Genomic DNA, 15,487 nt, shown 5'->3' with positions numbered 1-15,487 from the left:
CCCCTTTGACAGATTCTCAGCTGTCCTGTCTCTCCAAGGCTGTCCTCTGGTGGGACAGACTCAACATCAGGGCTAGAAGGGGGTGTATCTTCCCTCTACTGGGGCATTAAGGCATAGGCACTGGCGTGGTCAGTGAGGAGGATTATTTTCTCAGTGCTTTGTTTTAACATAACACCACAAGGTGATAATAAAATGAAAACTGACTTTTAGTTGAATTGTTTTTAAATTCCCTACAGAAAATGCAACTCTTATTGCCTGGACCCAGAGGGGATGGCTCCCACCACCCGGTCCCCTGGCATGCCATGATCTCTCTCCCACCTTCTTCCCACCTGTCAGGTGCCAAGGCTTCCCCACCCCCTGCCACTGCCACCTTCTCTGGGGAGAAGAGGAGTAGCTTGCCATGACTCTTTGGGGATACTGAGGTAATAGGGTCATATGTTCTTTCATTTGCTGATTCAACAAATAATTATGAAGTCCCTCTGTGTGTCAAGATCAGCAATAGATGTCGTGAATACAGGTGTACATGAGACAAGATGCTGCCTCTGAGGTCTCATTCACTTCTTCATCCAATATTATACTAATTGAGCACCTACTGTGCATGGGGCCCTGTGCTGGGCATGGGACACTGTGGCCCCCTAAGTCAGGTAATCTAACAGGATGGTTCTGCTTCCTGGAGGAGATGCTTCAGCTCTCCTTTGCAGGGCAGGTAGAAAAGAGCCAGATGGGGAAGGGGCAAGGTGTCTTCTAGAAGGAGGGGTCGACATGGGTAAAATCTCAGAGGTATGAGACAACTCCAAGTCCAGGGAACCACAAATAGTTCTATGTGGTTGGAGTGAAGAGTCCATAGGAGCAGGGCCAGACGTCAAGACAGATCATAAAAGGCCTTGAATATTATGTTAACAAGTGGAACTTTTTATGGAAGGCCATGGGAAAGTCAGTGAAGGGCTTCAGGGCAGGTTGAGAAAAGGGATTAACAGATGGGGACAAGTGTCATCAGATATTACAAAGATCTGGCTACAGCGTGGGGAATGGACTGGAATCCATGAGGCTAGAGACAGAGAGACCAGGTAGGAAGCTGTTAGAAGGCTAGAACTGATGCCAGGGGAATGGAGAGGAGGGCCTACCCAAAAGACATCAGGAAGGTGAAATCTACAAGAGGTGGTTGATATGGTTTGGCTGTGTACCCACCCAAATCTCATCTTGAATTCCCACATGTTGTGGGAGGGGCCCAGTGGGAGGTACTTGAATCATGCGGGCAGGTCTTTCTCATGCTGTTCTCGTGGATAGTGAGTAAGTCTCATGAGATCTGATGGTTCCTGTAAGGGGGAGTTTTCCTGCACACACTCTTTTTTGCTTGCTGCCATCCATGTAAGACATGACTTGCTCCTCCTTGCCTTCTTCCATGATCCTGAGGCTTCCCCAGCCACATGGAACTGTAAGTCCAATTAAACCTCTTTCTTTTGTAAATTTCCCAGTCTTGGGTATGTCTTTATCGACAGGATGAAAACGGACTAATACAGTGGTGTATCAATTAGCTATAGCCAGAAAATGCTGCATAGCAAACCACTCCAAACTCAGTGACTTAAAGCAGCAATAATTTATGGTCACATATCTCTAGATAAGCTAAGAATTGGTTGATCTTGGCTGGGCTCTGCTGGACAGCTCTGCTGAGCTGTGCTTGACTTGCTTATGCATCTGCAGTTGGCTGATTTCAGCTGGGCTTGATTGGGGTGGTTTGGTCCTGCTCTGTTATCTCTTCTCCTCCTGGAACCAGTGGGCCAATCTTGGCATGTTTTTCTTATGGCAACAGGGGCAGAGTCCCAAGAGAACAAACCCAATCAGGCAAGCCCTTTAACTATGTAATTCCCACAATATTAAATTGGCTACGTCATGTGGCTGAACCCAAGGTGAAGGGATGGGAGCAACATTCCACCTTTTTAGAAGAAGAACTGCCAAATCACATAGCAAAGGGCATGGACACAGGGAGGGGTGAAGAACTAGGGCAATCCATGCAATTTCCTGCATCAGGTAAGAGGCTGGAACAGGAGAGCAGAGAGAAAGGGAGTTCATGAGGGTTTGTTTGTTTGTTTGTGTTTGTTTGCCAAGAATGTGATATCAGCCCAACTGCCTCCAAAACTTGAGCTTGGCCCCCTTCATACCCCACAGCCATACTTGGCTGGGTCCAACCCCTTCAGGAATTAAGCCTGAGGCAGGGGTCCTCTCAGATGCAATGCCTATGCAGCCTGGCTACCCTGCTCAGGATGTTCTAGGCAAAGAGCCACCCCTAGGCCCCTGTCCCCCATCTAGACTCTCCCTAGTCTCTCTGACAGCCCTGCTCTGGCCCCACAGGCTGCATCACTGAAGGACTAGCTTTCCTTTCTTATCCAGACTGTGTTGGTTACACACTCCAGAGATTTGTTTCCCTCCATGTGGGCAGAAACAGCCGCACAAATGCTTTCAATCACGTAAACAGAGGGCTGGGTGGGAAAAGAGGTGTGTGTTTGCAGAGGGGAGGAATCCACTGCTTCTGTCCTCTGAATTCCCTCTTCACCTCTGCACCCACCTCTCTTCTCTTGCTGCCATTCCAGACCATCTACCTTGCATTCTCCAACTGCAGAACAAATAGGAAGGAGATTTAGCCTCTCCAGAGGGCAACCCTGAAGGAAGGAGGCAGGAATGGCCTGTACCCTAGCTAGCCTGACCAAGTGACCTGGGAGAAGTCATCTGCCCTTTCTGGATCTCAGTTTCACCCCTATAACATAGTAATATTCATCTAGGGAACATCGCATGTTTATTAACATTGCATGTTATTTTAACAGATGCTCGTATGGTGCTTACTAAGCCCTTTGCAAATATTAACTCACTTAATGATCATAACAACAATTCAAGGCATCATCATTTTACAGAGAGGAGACTGAAGCACAGAGAGGTTAAGTAATTTTCCCAAGGGCACACAGCTGGGAAATGATCAAGCCAGAGTTTGAACCCAAGCTATTTGGTATCAGAGCCCACATTTAATCATCCTATTATGCTGCTACTTCCTTTCCTGGCCTCTCTGAATTTCTAGAAGTTCAGCAACCTGGCCTCTTGGAATCATGCTTGTCCTGTATCCTTTATTTCCTCTGTATGGGTGTTGTGGATTAAATTGTGTCCCTTTAGAAGATATGTTCAAGTCTTTTTTTTTTTAACTCTAAATTCTGGGATACATGTGCAGAACGTGCAGGTTTGTTTCATAGGTTTGCATATGTCATGGTGGTTTGCTGCACCTATCAACTCCTCATCTAGGTTTTAAGCCCTGCATGCATTAACTGCTTGTCCTGATGCTCTCCCTCCCATCACCACAGGCCCTGTTGTGTGTTGTCTCCCTCCCTGTGTCCATGCGTTCTCATTGTTCAACTCCCACTTATGAGTGAGAACATGTGGTGTTTGGTTTTCTGTTCCTGTGTTAGTTTGCTGAGGATGATGGCTTCTAGCTTCATCCATGTCCCTGCAAAGGACCTGTCTCATTCCTTTTTATGGCTGCATAGTATTCCATGGTGTAACATATGTTCAAGTCTTAACCCCCGGTACCTGTGAATGTGACCTTACTTGAAAGTAAGGTCTTTGCAGATGTGATCAAGCTGAGATGCAGTCATACTGGGTTACAGTGGGCCCTAATCCAGTGTCTTTATATGAGAAAGGAAAGGGAGACTTGGAGACAGACACGGAGACACACACAGGGAAGACGGGCATGTGAAAATGTAGGCAGAAGTTGGAGGGATGCAGCTACAAGCTGAAGAGTGACAAGGATTGCCAGCAACTGCCAGAAACTATGAGGAAGCAAGGAACAGTTCTTCTGTGAAGACTTCAGAGGGGGTGAGGCCCCATTGGCACCTTGATTCCAAACTTCTAGCCCCTAGAAATATGAGAGAATAAATGCCTGCTGTTTTGATCCACCCAGTTTGTGGTCATTTGTTTTGGGAGCCCCAGGAAGCTAATACAATGGGGTAAGAAAATCTTGAACCCTTCGAGAAGAGGCAGCTCGCAGCCTTCTCCACACACACCATCCACATCTCAGGTCCTCTGTCTCCCGCCACCTCTCATGTCCTCTTCATGTCTTGTATCCACTCAACCAGGCTGACATTGTTCTCCCAAAGAGTTTTGGTCCAAAAATGTAAACTCCAGGCTTGGGACGGTTGAGTCAAAAGGATGACCAGTGGATACAGACTTCCGGTCCCATATTCATTGGGAGACAGGAATCTTGAACTTTGTGGGGGAATGAGAATTGGATTTTGGGAGCCTGGGGATGTGTTGGGGTGGTGGGGGTTAGAATTCTAAGTGGCTATGTCCCCAAGCCCCGGTCCCCTATCTCCAAGGAACCAGGACTCTCTGAGCTGAAAAGTGACTCATAGCCACTCTAAGAGGCATGAGGTCATGTGGCATTGTTGCAAGGGTGCTAGACTTGGAAGTCATGGAGAAATGAGTTTGAATCCCAGCTCTGCCACTTCTTGGCTATAACAAAAGTCCAGTCACTCCACCTCTCAGGCTCAGTCCCCACCCCCTGTGGAGCGGAGCTGATGATACCTGTTGCACTGGGTGATTACAAGGGTTAAATAAAATAATGCACGCAGAAAGCCTTCAGGGAACTGTTGTGTGGGACAAAATCTGGTTGGGAACCTGAGTGCCAGGTTCCTGGAAATCTGTGTCTTACTCATTATCACTTTCCCCAAGCACTGGCTCCAAGGCCCGGCTCAAGGTGAGCAAGTATAAGTATCGAACTGGAGGTAAACTTTGTCTCATCCTTGGTTAGTCCTTGTATGACAGAGGCACCTTTCCATTGCCCAACCTATCATTTTCTCCTCAGCCTATGACAGCAGTTTTGCATCTCTCTAGAGGCTGATCCGACACCCTAGCAGGCGTTCAGAGGTAATCCAGGCAAAACAGCCAAGCCTGAGAAGTTCATTTGCCCGTGTCTAGTTCACCTTTCTCTCACCCCCTCCATTCCCTCTGCCCAGCAGTCCCCCCAAATTCCCCTTCCAGAATGTTCTCTAAGGCTTCCCTTTCAGCTGTCTGACACCTTCATAGATGGGGAAGTCCTGAGACTCTTTTGGAACCCTAAGGTGTGACTCCATAATGGGGAATCACTGGTTCGTGGACTTCTGGCTAAGATCACATGTCATCTGTTACCCCAGCAGGGAGTTCTTGCACCCCACCTGACATCTGTGCTCCCTTTTCCCATTGCATCCACCCACTACCCCTATCCTATCCTCAGGCTACACTCTCCTTAGGCAGAGAGTGCAGAAGAGGGGCTGATCATCTGTCCCAGATGAAGCGTTTTGTGTGGAGAAGGAGGTAGGGTGGAGAGGTGGCATCAGACAGACCTGGGTTCCAACTTTGGCTCTTCCACGTCCTGTGTGGCCTTAGGAAAGTCACATCACCTCTCTGAACTCGTATTTGAAATGAACATAGCATAGCATCCACCTCCCAGTGTTTGGTACAGAACGAGTGAGATGCACTTCTTCCAGGCCATGTGTGCAGTGCCCAGCACACAGTGACAGCTATAAAAAGCCAATAAGATACAGTGGAGTTTCCAGTGTTGGGATCACTGTGAATTTGAATCCCTGCTCTGTCACTTCATGGCTGTGTACCTTCAGCAAGTCACTCTGCCTCTCCGAATCACAATTTCTCTGTAAACCTGGAAGAAAGGCCCTCTTCTTGATGATTTTTATAAGGCTTAAATGAGATGTGTGATCATTTGCTCCATCCTGTACCTCTGAAGCATCTCTCAACTTTGAACTCGTTAACTCGAGGCTCTGAATTTAGATTTTGCGGTCCTAACCCAGCTGGCCACTTGGCTTCCTTGATTATGACAAGCCCCTGGCTCTCTGGGCTACCCAACCTTGTATCTCCAAAGGCCAGACCTCCAGTCCGATGCCTCCAGGAGCTGCACCTAGAATCCTAGCAATTTCCCATGTAGCTTTGGCATGGCCAGGTGCAGCAAGGGATGGCTTGGAACTCTAAGGGTCAACAGGCATGGACAAAGGCCCCGGCAGAGGACCTGCCCGTGACCATGGTCACCAATGCTGTCTGTTCACTACACCGTGGCCTCATGGGGGAGAATGGATTGGCAGCTTGTAACACTTGGCTAAAAAATAAACTTGCTGGGCGGCAGGCAGATATAGAGGGGCCAGCTCCTGCACAGGCAGTAGGTACCCCTGGCCCAGGCAGACTCTGCACAGTGCTGAAATACCCTGGAGGCAGCCCCACTTCCCAGGGAGGAGCTGCCAGCAGGACTGTTATCACCAGCCAGGCCCTTTCCTTCAGCCCCAGCAGGGATTAGCTGAGGCTGCTAAGTGGCCTCCAGCTTTCTCCTGTGCTCCGGAGAAGGGGGGAGGGAAGGGCGAGGGGTGGGGAAGCAGCACCAGCGGTGTGTGCGTATGGGGTGATTGTCATGGTTACGCTCTGACAAAACAAATGGCTCGGCTTCCTGCAGGCCACCTAAACAGCTATCGCAATGTGGGCATTGATCAAGCCAGCTGCCAGGGCAGCGGGCGCAGGGCTTAGGCACTGGAGCCTAGCCCCGGACCGCACCTCCAGCAGTGCTGGGTGCAGAAGGCAGTCACTGTGGCAGTGGAGAGAGGGAGTGTGTACCCAGACACGTGTTGCTTCTGGGGTAAGGTAAGGACTGGCCCCACTTGTGTGAGGAGGAGAGGCTGGACAAGGGGGCTGCTCTGGGTGGGCAAGTGCATGCTTGAGTGTGTGTGTGTGTGTGTGTGTGTGTGTGTGGTGAGTTGGTGTGTCTATGGGCATGTGTGTCAGGGTGTGTACACTGTGTGCAGGCACCATGGGGAGGATCCCAAGATGCTTCAGCATAAGAAGTGAGGGAGCACGGCCACATGTTGCTACTCAGGTCCAGGTCTCTCTCTCTCTCTCTCTCTCTCTCTCTCTCTCTCTCTCTCTCTCTGTCTATCTCCTCTATTTCTCTCCCTCCCCACCCCTTCTCCTGCTCCCTCTTCTCTTTCTCGTTTGCTTTCTGTGTCTGTTTCTCTTTTTTCTGTGTGTGAGTCTCTGCGTCTCCTACGCTCTGTGTCTCTGTCTCTCTCTTCTCTGTCTCTGCCTCCTTCCTCCCTCTCTCAACCTTCCGTCCCTGCCACCTGTTTCCACCACTTCCTGGTCAGTCCCCCATCATCCCTCGTCTGTCCTCCACAGCTCTGCGGCAGTCAGGAGCTCTGCAGGGTGCCCACCCCGGCAGCCGGGTTCATGCCTGCTGCCCTTCGGATGCCCCGCAGCTTGTGACCGTCCCCACATCCACGGGCCAAGCGCACACCCTTTCCTGAGCCCCGCGTCCCTGGGCTCCTGCAAGGTAAGAGGGGAAAGAGAAAAGGTCCTCGGGCAGAGGGAGGCGGGTAGCGGAGAGGAACTCAGCAGCGCGTGCAGCGTGGCGCCTGCTAACGCATCAAGCCTCCGCTGGAAGTTCCACCATAACATCTGCGGCAGCCCCAACGGTTCCATCCCATGCTCCCGCCGGCGCCACAGCAGCAGAAAGAGGCCTGTGGGGCGGGAGCCAGAACCATTTCCTCCTCTCCTCTGAAGAGCAACAGGCGTCACACCATCCTGCCTCTCCCACTAACCCCGTTCCTTCTTTTGCTTTTTCTTTTTCTCTTTCTTTTTTCTTTTTTTTCTTTTTCTTTCCCTCTCTTTCTCTTTTCTTTCCCTCTCTTTCTTTCTCTGTCTCTCTTTCTTTCCTTTCTCTTTCTTTCCTCCCTCCCTCTTGTCCTTCCTTACCTCCTTCCTTCTTTTTTTTTAGACTTAGGAAGTAAGTCTTCTCTGCTGAGGCACAGCTCCTTCCCTGGGCTCACCTGTCTAAACCCAGCCAGCTCATGGGGACTGGACAAGGCTCAAAGAGGTCTAGATGAACTCCAGTCCCCCTGCTCCTGGGAAGAGGCCGTGAGGCCACGAGGCTCTGTGGTTAGCTGGGCTGGCCGGTGGGGCTGAGCACATGTGCATGTGTGTGCATGTGATGCATGCAGGTACATGCTCTTGAAAGGTATATTAGGGCATGTGTGTGTAAGGGGATTACCTGGAAGGTAGCGACGTGTATCAGGGGAACTACATGAGTTGGTAAGCGGGCCTGTGTGTGTATATAAACATGTTTACGTGTTTGTGGGTGCATGTGGGGGACACCCTGCATTTGCTGCTGTGCAGGGATTCAAGAGTGCAGGGGCATGCGTGTGTGTGCACACGTGTGCACATGCAGAGGACTGTGAGTTGAACTTGACCCAAAGGTTGCTGGGCAGGGTCCCCAAGATCTGATATGTGGCTGTGGGGCCCTCATCACCCAGCCTTGGCTGGCACCTGTCTGCAGGGATAGTGCTTCAGTTGGCTCCAATCCAGCCCCATCCAGGTGATGATGCAGGGCTGGTGGTCACTGTGCCTGGGTGGGTGGCCTGCAGACCCCACTGCCTTGCTGGCCTGAGATGGGCCAAGGCTTCTGACCTGGAAATGGCTCAGGCTCTGATCAGCCTCCTCAGCTTCAGGGATTAGGAAACTCAGGATCTGTGACCTCACAGAAAATGGGTGAAGACCAGCTCCAGATCTGGGCCAGACACAGCTCTCAGAAGGTGCTCTAGACATTGGCAATTAGGCTGTTAGTAAAGTTGTCCTCGCTGGGGGGAGGAGGTAGAAGGCAGGGAGCCCCATCATGCTAGCATATAATTTTGTTCAGGAAAACCATGCCCTGCTAAACCAATCAATATTTGATTTGTCCTTTGAGGACTGAAAGTTTTGGCACATGGTTGTAACTATAATCTTATTTTGGTCCAACATAAGATTCTATTTTCATATTTTTAGTCTCATTTTTCTAAATGAAATCCCAACTGAAATCTTTTCTTCATTCACCCTTTCCTATGACATGTTGGTCCCTGTTTTAAGTGGATACACTTGCAGTGGGCTTTTTCTGGTCAAATTATTGGATTAACATGGGGATCTCTCATGATGAGTGTTTAATGCTTGTAGAGTTTATGAATGAATGACTATGGAGTTCTTTCCAGAACCATTCACTTTTGCCTTTCAGGCCTCTTGCTTCTGCATTGCCTGCCTCACCTCAGGTCATTCATTAGTTTATTCAGCATTTAATGAGCACCTGCTGATTGTCAGGATCTCTTCTAAGGCACTGGGAATACAATTGTTGACAAAATATACAAAGATCTCTGTCTTCCTAGAGCTTATATTCTAGTGGACCCACTAAAATCTCACCTTCCTCCACCTCTTACTCCCTTTGGATACCATGGATTCTATTCCTGGGACCGTCACCTTTGCTCAAAGACCCAAACATTCATGGCTGTACTAGCCAAGTTAGATTAGGCTACGCTGCAGTAAAAAAGCAGCAACGTTTTAATTCCTGCTCTTGCCGCATGTCCAAAGTAGGCCATGCCTCTAACGGAGGCTCCTCGGGGGCACATTCCTCCATGTTCGCTGTGGCAGAGAACATGACATGGGCAAGCACACACTGGCTTTGAAAGCTTCCACCCGGAAGTGACACACGTCGCTTTCACACATTTCATTGGCTGAAGCCAGAGGCACATCTAGGCCTTCAAGGAAGCTGGGAGCTGCAGCTTACCATGCACCCAGAGGAGGAGAAGGCAGAAGATCTGTACAACGGCATGAAGATCACATGCAGCCTTATTCAAGAGCGGGGCATCATAGTCTTGATCAGAATACTTATAGGAAATAGGGAAGAAAGGACAGGTCATCCTGGGTTGAGTCCCTTCAAGGATCTTAGCCCTCCTTCTCTGACCACTAGCACTCAGGGCTGACCAGCAGATCTGAATGCCTGGTGGCCAGCAGGATTGGCCTCTGCCACTCTCAAGCCTCAGCACAGCAAAGCAGCAGGTCCCCTATTCACAGAGGAAGCTCTGCCCTGGGAGCGCTAATCCACTTGTATTATTTCCCCTCTGAGCCTCAGTCTCCTGATCCTTAAAATGGGATAATAATCCTTATTTTGCTCTTATTCATAGAGCCCTAATTAATTCATGGATGTGAAAGTGCTTTAATTATAAATTGCTTTCTATGAGGCATGGAGTCTCATTATGACTCGGTGGTGGATTTTTTTTTTTTTTCGGTGGGGGGACAGAGTCTTGCTCTGTCTCCCAGGCTGGAGCACAGTGGTATGATCATACCTCACTGCAGCCTGGAAGTCCTGGGCTCAGGCAATTCTCCCACCTCAGCCTCCCAAGAAGCTGGGATTACAGGTGTGCCACCACACCTAGCTAATTTTTGTGTATGTATGTAGAGATGGTCCCCCTATGTTGCCCAGGCTGGTCTCGAACTCCTGGCCTCAAGCAATCCTTCCACTTCAGCGTCCCAAATGGTAGGATTACAGGCATGAGCCACCCTGCCCAGTCTCAGTGGTGAATTTGAAAGGGTAAGCTGGTCAGGAGCTACAACCTCTTCACTGCTTACAATTCCATCATTTTTAATCCTTTCCTTTGAATTCTTGAAGACTTTTCTAAGATACCCCACTTCTAAAAGATTCCTTACAAGCCTATCAGAAAGCCTAGCCTTGATTAGCTTTATCCCCACATCCCACCTTCCCCTACACAGGGCAAAGCCACCTGCTCACCTTCACAGTCAGCCAGGCACTGTGCCTGGCGCTTTATGCACAATCCTCTTTCTCATCATCATAAGGCAGTGAGGCGAGCTCTACTTCTGTGCCCTTTTATAGATTAGAAAACTGAGGTCAGGGAGGTGAAGTAGCTTGCCCGTGTCACCCAGTGCTACAAGTCAAAGCCTGGCTTTGAGCCTAATTCCTAGAGCCTGAGGAGCTCCTGAGGCCCAGGCTGGCTGACGAGGGGGACTCTGCAGCTGGCCTCCTCTCTCTGCTTCCTTGTCCCTGGTTGGTTTAGTCTGTGTTGCTGACAACCCTATGTCGTACCTGGGACTCTCAAAGAGAGGGCTTTTCTCTTGCTTCTGTGGATGTGGGATACTGTTACCATGGATTTTGCTATCGCATAGTGGTAAACGCAGAGGCACTGGAATGGAAGCGGCCTGGGTTCAATTCCCAGAGTCATCCCTTCCTAGCTTTATGACCTTGGGCAGGTTTACTAACCTCTCTTATGTTCACTCTGATCACCTGTAAAAAGAAAGAAAAATTGCACTTACAGGGTTGTGAGGGATCTGTGTGATCATCCACATAACTTTCTTAGCACAGTGCCTACGACCCAATGGAGGAGTTTGTGCAGTGTCGGGAACCTCTAAACCCTAAAACCCTGTCTCCTTAAATCTGGTTGGCAGTGGGAAACTTGGTATTCTAAATGCAGTCTCTCCAACTGTCTCCCCCTTCCCTCTTAACCTTCAGCTGGTTCTGCACCAGCTGGCGCCCAAGAAGAGGGGAAATACCAACCTAGCCTGAGGTTTTCCTGCAGTAAGATGCCCCATGAGGTCCATTCTGAGGCCTCTTTGTGTGTCCCTTGTGTTCCAGTTTTGTTTTTTTGTTTTGTTTTTGTTTTTGTTTTTTGAGATAGAGTCTCACTCTGTTGCCCAGCCTGGAGTGCAGTAGTACGATCTTAGCTCACCGCAAGCTCCACCTCCCAGGTTCAAGTGATTCTCGTGCCTCAGCCTCCTGAGTAGCTGGGACTACAGGCGCCTGATGCCCCACCTGGCTAATTTTTGTAGTTTTAGTAAAGGCGAGGTTTCACCATGCTGGTCAGGCTGGTCTCAAACTCCTGACCTTAAGCGATCCACACACCTCAGCCTTCCAAAATGCTGGGATTACAGGTGTGAGCCACTGCGCTCGGCCTCCAGTGGCATCGTGTTGAAATGACTTCGAAGTGGGAGTCATCTCTAGTGTGCTGACTTGGTAGGAGAGAAAGCCAGGGTACTGATCTACTATCCTACTCAAAACATGGGGAAGATGCTGTCTCCTTTCCCCACTCCTACCCCCGCCTCCCCACTCCTAGAAAGCACAGCAAAAGGGCAGGAGCCAGTGAGAGGTGGAGCCCTGGGGGTTTGCCGCAGTCAGTGATGAGGGGTCACAGGCCCTGTGTAAGAGCAGCTGGCTGGCAGGTGCACTAACTCAGCCTAGGCACCTGGACCTGGCTGGAAAGGAGCAGGCAGCAGGGGGGGCGCCATTAACAACCCAGGATCTGGGGCCAGATGCTTGGATTCAAATCCTGGCTGTACACCCACTCACTGTGTAACCCTGAGGTTTTCTTCACCTCTCTAGGTCTTGGTTTCCTCTGCTGCAAAGTTAGGATGAGCTGCTTCATAGAGTCTTTCTGGGGATTCAGTGTGAAAATCTCCCTGGCACTCAGGAAACAGTGCCACCTCTGAGAAGAGACTAAGTAGTCAGACACACAGATCCCTTCAACTGGGCGGGGTGCATGAGGAATGGATATACATCTTCAGTCCTGATGTGGGTTGTCTCTCAGAGCAGCTGAGATCCTGGACTGTCAATCTGAACAGATGGGTGGGGTGAATTCTCCAGGTGCACCTCCTCTTGTTGTTAGATAAAGATGCCAGGACCCAGAGCCCAGAGGGACCCCGTGGGAAGGACCTTCTCCAGGTCATTCATGTATTCATTCAGCAAATAAGTATACAGGGTGATGAATCTTTGTGGTTGGAGCTCGATCTCTGAAGGTGGAGTCCAAATCCCACCACCAGCTCCACCACTTACAAGTGTATTACCTTGCCCAAGAAATGTAACCACGCTGGGCTTCAGTTTCCTCTTCTACAAAATGGGGATAATAGCCTTGCCTTCTTGATAGGATTGTCCCGAGGGTTACCAGAACTAATTCACAAAAGCACTTAGAACACCACCTGGCATCTACTCATGGCTCAATATGTGTTAGCTGATATTTTCTGAGAACTGTTTTAGGCACTGTTCCATGTGCTAAGAACCATAACAAGGAAGAAGTATAGCTTTGACCCCTACCCCAGGGTCTTAAGATCCCACTAATCTTTATTCCCCACCAGCTGTGCTCCGTCTAGGCCCAAGAGGTGTGGCCATACCATATGTGTGATGGCAGGGTCCCAGTCTGGGGTTCACATGCAGTTGGTGGCAGAACTGGTCCTCAGGCCAGGGGGCACTTTGACTCCCAGTCCAGTACCCTCCGCCACCCCACAAAGCTTCTCTGTGAAGGGGGCGCAGTGTGTGTGGGGAAGCAGTCTCACAGGTTGGCCCAAACTGCTCTGGGACCTCAGAGAGAAGGGAAGGCAATGAATGTATTCTTTAGCCAACACCTGGGGAGGGGGCCCTGGGATGGCTGGGTGGCAGGTCTTAGGGCTGTAGGTGGCCAGAGCCACCACGGGGAAATGCCAAAAGCTCAGGTGCCCAGATGCAGTCATAGTGGGTGGGAGAGTGAAGCCAGGAGGATAACCCAAAGAGAAAAGGGAATTAAAGCAATAGCCAACATTTACTGCGGACCAGAAACTGGGGCAAGCATTTTATAGGGCAGTGTCTCCCTTGCAAGCCTCTCAATAACCCTGAGATAGAGAAGACATTTTTACCTGCCCACTATACAGAGGGTGAAACTGAATTTCAAAGAAGCATCCAATGAGAGAGCACTGGAGAAGGAAGAGGAAAGGCAGGTTCCAGGGGCAGGAATTCACTTCCTAGCCTGTCATTTTACCACTTCCAGGTTTTGCGGGCAGGCACAGCACAAGGATTTACTCTTCAACTCCCTAGGAGCCCCACTGCAACAGAGTAGCTCTAGAGGGGCAGTGGCTGGATTCAAAAACAGCTCTCCCTCTGCGCCACCAGCCGGTGAGCCCCTCAGCACACGGGGCGCGGTGTGCTGGAGACAGGGACAAGGCTCGAAGCCACATAGAGAGTTTACTTAGTGCTTTTCAGTGGAGCCACAGGGATGCTGGCAGCTCTGCTGGGTGAGCTCACCTTGCAAACATGCCCCTGGAAAGGTGGGTGTAAACTGAATTTGTGTAATAAAGCCCAATTTTCCCAGCGATGTGTGGGCACATTTCTGAGTGACCTTCAGTGAGCAGAGGCTCCAACGCAGGAATCTTACTGGGCCCCCAGTGGACAGGCATGGCACAATTTCCGTATATGTAAACCACTCCCTCGTTGATCTAATCCGACAAGCATCTTTTCAGACGCTTAGCCCAGATAGATGGCCCTCATTCATCTTTTCAAATGTGGATGTGCCTATTTCCCCCTTCTTTAGCAGGGCCAAACAGTCTCCTAGCTGGAAGCCCCAGACACCGTGGGTGGCTTGGCCCCAGCTTCCTGTCCAGACTGACTGTCCAGGACGTCTCAACTGGCTGGACTCCAGGTCTCTCAGGCAGTGTGAGGACATAAAGCACCGAGAAGTCTGAGCATTCTGTGCCTTGACTACTCCGCCTACCCTCAGCCCCCACCAAAGGAGACTACAGCTATCTCCAGGATAGAATCTCATGGGCTCTGGGCTGAAAAAATTTCTCCCATTGTTAGATTCTTTAGATGAACCCACAGCCAAGGCCTATATCCACCCCGTGACACATTTCATTCTATTTATTTGGCCACTCACTCATTCATTCAACCAATAGAGCACATGCCATCCATTCATTGTTGAGCACCAACTATGGGCCAGACACTGGGGAGAGACAGAGTATCCTGCCTCAAGTTCTGGGGGCTAACTGCCCCTGGTTGGGGTGGGTGGGGGACAGGACACAAGGCCTGAGGGCAGGGGTCCTGTACTTCTTGGTCATTGAGGTAGCTCAGCCTAGCACAGTGTCTGGCACAGAGCAGATCCTCCAGATAGGTCTGTTAAATGGACACACGGCACATGGATAATGAGACAGATAACATGAGTGGTGCTGACTGTGCTGGTGGCAGGGGGCAATCTTAGGCAATGCAGGACCCCGAGAAGGCTCCATGGAGGTGGTGGCATTGAAGCTGGCCTTGAAGGATGGCTAAGGAGGGAGAGGTGGAGACAGCATTCCTGGCAAAGCCCACAGTGCCAGAAGAGATGGCGGTAGCAGAAGTCAGCCTTGTTTGGAGGCATAGCAAGATGTCTTGACTGGCTGGAGCATGGGGTAAATGGGGTGAGGGTGGGCCTCACAATCAGGGATTTGTTACCCATGTTGGCTGGATATAGGCCTACGTGGGGAGGTTTAGAAGAAGGAGACCAGAATAGGAGAAGCCCAGAATTCTAGAAGGTTAGAACAATCAAACCAGATCCAGAGAACCCACCGACTTGGCCCCACTTTGATACGAGTGTTGGTGCTATCTGTGATTGGGTGGCCCTTGGAGCACAGGCTTCTAAAGGGGCCATGAAAGCTGGACTTCCTAGAGGGGCCGGAGATGAGAAAAGAAGCAAGGGCCCCTAGCCCCAGGTAAGAAGGCAGGTGGCAAGCCCAGAATTGCTTGTGGGCTCACAGTCTTCGTCTAGCCCAGGCCTGGCTGAGCCCACACAGCTAGGGGACCCCAACTCTATGGAGAATCATCTGGGAGGGATCAGGCCAGGGTGAGTGTGAGGGTGAGGGCGCGGGTGAGGGTGAGGATGAGGGTGAGGGT

General features: G+C 50.4%; 1 protein-coding gene across 16 annotated transcripts in view; it reads left to right on the top strand.

Annotated features, from left to right (window-relative positions):
- Nucleotides 1-6,443: 6,443 nt before the first annotated feature.
- The window catches only part of VWA5B1 (von Willebrand factor A domain containing 5B1), a 60,283-nt gene continuing 51,239 nt past the window's right edge, over nt 6,444-15,487 (top strand). For 4 of the 16 annotated variants that reach the window (XM_063631643.1, XM_063631638.1, XM_055261764.2 and 1 more), the window contains exon 1: nt 6,968-7,342. The gene's annotated coding sequence lies outside the window, so the exon portion shown is untranslated. Of the gene's footprint in view, nt 6,658-6,821; nt 7,343-15,161; nt 15,307-15,487 lie in introns of those variants that run through there. The other 12 variants (XM_063631642.1, XM_063631636.1, XM_063631637.1 and 9 more) reach the window with 10 other exon arrangements.

This window comes from Symphalangus syndactylus, chromosome 22 (genome assembly GCF_028878055.3).
Source record: "Symphalangus syndactylus isolate Jambi chromosome 22, NHGRI_mSymSyn1-v2.1_pri, whole genome shotgun sequence".
Taxonomy (NCBI): Eukaryota; Metazoa; Chordata; class Mammalia; order Primates; family Hylobatidae; genus Symphalangus; species Symphalangus syndactylus.
This window is presented reverse-complemented; position numbering and strand designations above follow the sequence as displayed.